Source organism: Panulirus ornatus, chromosome 35 (genome assembly GCF_036320965.1).
Source record: "Panulirus ornatus isolate Po-2019 chromosome 35, ASM3632096v1, whole genome shotgun sequence".
Lineage (NCBI taxonomy): Eukaryota > Metazoa > Arthropoda > Malacostraca > Decapoda > Palinuridae > Panulirus > Panulirus ornatus.
The window spans coordinates 21104090-21108690 of NC_092258.1; positions in this window are offsets into that span (position 1 = coordinate 21104090).

The following is a 4601-nucleotide window of genomic DNA, read 5'->3' on the forward strand; positions in this document are numbered from 1 at the left end:
TGCGGTAGGGGTGAATAATGTCTCAATGGTTGTTCAATTTGTTTATGAATGGGGTTATTAGGGAGGTGAATGCAAGAGTTTTGGAAAGAGGGGCAAGTTTGCAGTCTGTTGTGGATGAGAGAGCTTAGGAAGTGATTTAGTTGTTGTTTGCTGATGATACAGCACTGGTGGCTGATTCGGGTGAGAAACTGCAGAAACTGGTGACTGAGTTTGGTAAAGTGCGTGAAAGAAGAAAGCTGAGAGTAAACGTGAATGAGAGTAAACTTATTAGGTACAGTAGGGTTGAGGGACAAATCAATTGGGAGATAAGTTTGAATGGAGGAAAACTGGAAGAAGTGAATTGTTTTCGATATCTGGGAGTGGATTTGGCAGCGGATAGAACCATGCAAGCGAAAGTGAATCATATGTTGGGGGGGGGGGGACAAAAGTTCTCGGAGCGTTGAAAAATGTGTGTGAGTCGAAAACGTAATCTTGGAAAGCAAAACTGGGTATGTTCGAGGGAATAGTGGTTCCAACAATGTTATATGGTTGCGAGGCGTGGGCTATATATAGAGTTGTGCGGATGAGGGTGGATGTGCTGGAAATGAGATGCCTGAGGACAATATGTGGTGAGAGGTGGTTTGATCGAGTAAGTAATGAAAGGGTAAGAGAAATGTGTGGTAATGAAAAGAGTGTGGATGAAAGAGCAGAAGAGGGTATTTTGAAATGGTTTGGTCACATATAGAGAATGAGTGAGGAAATATTGACCAAGAGGATATATGTGTCAGAGGTGGAGGGAACGAGGATATATATATATATATATATATATATATATATATATATATATATATATATATATATATATATATATATATATATTATTATTATTTTTTATTATACTTTGTCGCTGTCTCCCGCGTTTGCGAGGTAGCGCAAGGAAACAGACGAAAGAAATGGCCCAACCCACCCCCATACGCATGTATATACATACGTCCACACACGCAAATATACATACCTACACAGCTTTCCATGGTTTACCCGAGACGCTTCACATGCCCTGATTCAATCCACTGACAGCACGTCAACCCCGGTATACCACATCGATCCAATTCACTCTATTCCTTGCCCTCCTTTCACCCTCCTGCATGTTCAGGCCCCGATCACTCAAAATCTTTTACACTCCATCTTTCCACCTCCAGTTTGGTCTCCCACTTCTCCTCCTTCCCTCCACCTCCGACACATATATCCTCTTGGTCAATCTTTCTTCACTCATTCTCTCCATGTGCCCAAACCACTTCAAAACACCCTCTTCTGCTCTCTCAACCACGCTCTTTTTATTTCCACACATCTCTCTTACCCTCACGTTACTTACTCGATCAAACCACCTCACACCACACATTGTCCTCAAACATCTCATTTCCAGCACATCCATCCTCCTGCGCACAACTCTATCCATAGACCACGCCACGCAACCATACAACATTGTTGGAACCACTATTCCTTCAAACATACCCATTTTTGCTTTCCGAGATAATGTTCTAGACTTCCACACATTCTTCAAGGCTCCTAGGATTTTCGCCCCCTCCCCCACCCTATGATCCACTTCCGCTTCCATGGTTCCATCCGCTGCCAGATCCACTCCCAGATATCTAAAACACTTTACTTCCTCCAGTTTTTCTCCATTCAAACTTACCTCCCAATTGACTTGACCCTCAACCCTACTGTATCTAATAACCTTGCTCTTATTCACATTTACTCTTAACTTTCTTCTTTCACACACTTTACCAAACTCAGTCACCAGCTTCTGCAGTTTCTCACATGAATCAGCCACCAGCGCTGTATCATCAGCGAACAACAACTGACTCACTTCCCAGGCTCTCTCATCCCCAACAGACTTCATACTTGCCCCTCTTTCCAAAACTCTTGCATTTACCTCCCTAACAAACACATCCATAAACAAATTAAACAACCATGGAGACATCACACACCCCTGCCGCAAACCTACACTCACTGAGAACCAATCACTTTCCTCTCTTCCTACACGTACACATGCCTTACATCCTCGATAAAAACTTTTCACTGCTTCTAACAACTTGCCTCCCACACCATATATTCTTAATACCTTCCACAGAGCATCACTATCAACTCTATCATATGCCTTCTCCTGATCCATAAATGCTGCATACAAATCCATTTGCCTTTCTAAGTATTTCTCACATACATTCTTCAAAGCAAACACCTGATCCACACATCCTCATCCACTTCTGAAACCACACTGCTCTTCCCCAATCTGATACTCTGTACATGCCTTCACCCTCTCAATCAATACCCTCCTATATAATTTACCAGGAATACTCAACAAACTTATACCTCTGTAATTTGAGCACTCACTCTTATCCCCTTTACCTTTGTACAATGGCACTATGCACGCATTCCGCCAATCCTCAGGCACCTCACAATGAGTCATACATATATTAAATAACCGTACCAACCAGTCAATAATACAGTCACCCCTTCTTAAATAAATTCCACTGCAATACCATCCATACCATATATATATATATATATATATATATATATATATATATATATATATATATATATATATATATATATATATATATATATATATATATATATATATATATATATATATATATATATGCACACCACCTCGACCAAAACACCCTATATCTGCCACTCTATCGTCAAACACATTCAACAAACCTTCAAAATACTCACTCCATCTCCTCACATCACCACTACTTGTTATCACCTCCCAATTAGCCCCCTTCACTGAAGTTCCCATTTGCTCCCTTGTCTTACGCACTTTATTTACCTCCTTCCAAAACATCTTTTTATTCTCCCTGAAATTTAATGATACTCTCTCAACCCAACTCTCATTTGCCCTCTTTTTCACCTCTTGCGCCTTTCTCTTGACCTCCTGCCTCTTTCTTTTATACCTCTCCCACTCATTTGCACCCTTTCCCTGCAAAAATGATTCAAATGCCTCTCTCTTCTCTTCACTAATAATCTTACTTCTTCATCCCACCACTCACTACCTTTTCTAATCAACCCACCTCCCACGCTTCTCATGCCACAAGCATCTTTTGCGCAAGCCATCACTGCTTCCCTAAATACATCCCATTCCTCCCCCACTCCCCTTACCTCCTTTGTTCTCACCTTTTTCCATTCTGTACTCAGTCTCTCCTGGTACTTCCTCACACAAGTCTCCTTCCCAAGCTCACTTACTCTCACCACTCTTTTCACCCCAACATTCTCTCTTCTTTTCTGAAAACCCCCACAAATCTTCACCTTCGCCTCCACAAGATAATGATCAGACATTCCTCCAATTGCACCTCTCAGCACATTAACATCCAAAAGTCTCTCTTTCGTGCGTCTATCAATTAACACGTAATCCAATAACGCTCTCTGGCCATCTCTCCTACTTACATACGTATACTTATGTATATCTCGCTTTTTAAACCAGGTATTCCCAATCATCAGTCCTTTTTCAGCACATAAATCTACACGCTCTTCGCCATTTCCATTTACAACACTGAACACTCAATGTATACCAATTATTCCCTCAACTGCCACATTACTCACCTTTGCATTCAAATCACCCATCAGGTGGTGTGCAAAGTGAGAGGGTTAGGGAAAATGATTTGGTAAATAGAAAAGAGGTAGTAAAAGCTTTACGGAAGATGAAAGTCGGTAAAGCAGCAGGTTTGGATGGTATTGCAGTGGAATTCATTAAAAAAGGGGGTGACTGTATTGTTGACTGGTTGGTAAGGTTATTCAATGTATGTATGATTCATGGTGAGGTGCCTAAGGATTGGCGGAATGCTTGCATAGTGCCATTGTACAAAGGCAAAGGGGATAAGAGTGAGTGCTCAAATTACAGAGGTATAAGTCTGTCGAGTATTCCTGGTAAATTATATGGGAGGGTATTGATTAAGAGGATGAAGGCGTGTACAGAGCATCAGATTGGGGAAGAGCAGTGTGGTTTCAGAAGTGGTAGAGGATGTGTGGATCAGGTGTTTGCTTTGAAGAATGTATGTGAGAAATACTTAGAAAAACAACTGGATTTGTATGTAGCATTTATGGATCTGGAGAAGGCATATGATAGAGTTGATAGAGATGCTCTGTGGAAGGTTTTAAGAATATATGGTGTGGGAGGCAAGTTGTTAGAAGCAGTGAAAAGTTTTTATCGAGGATGTAAGGCATGTGTACGTGTAGGAAGAGAGGAAAGTGATTGGTTCTCAGTGAATGTAGGTTCGAGTCAGGGGTGTGTGATGTGTTCATGGTTGTTTAATTTGTTTATGGATTCGGTTGTTTGGGAGGTGAATGAAAGAATTTTGGAAAGAGGGGCAAGTATGAAGTCTGTTGTGGATGAGAGAGCTTGGGAAGTGAGTCAGTTGTTGTTCGCTGATGATACAACGCTGGTGGCTGATTCATGTAAGAAACTGCAGGAGCTGGTGATTGAGTTTGGTAAAGTGTGTGAAAGAAGAAATTTAAGGGTAAATGTGAATAAGAGCAAGGTTATTAGGTACGGTAGGGTTGAGGGTCAAAGCAGTTGGGAGGTAAGTTTGAATGGAGAAAAACTGGAGGAGGTAAAG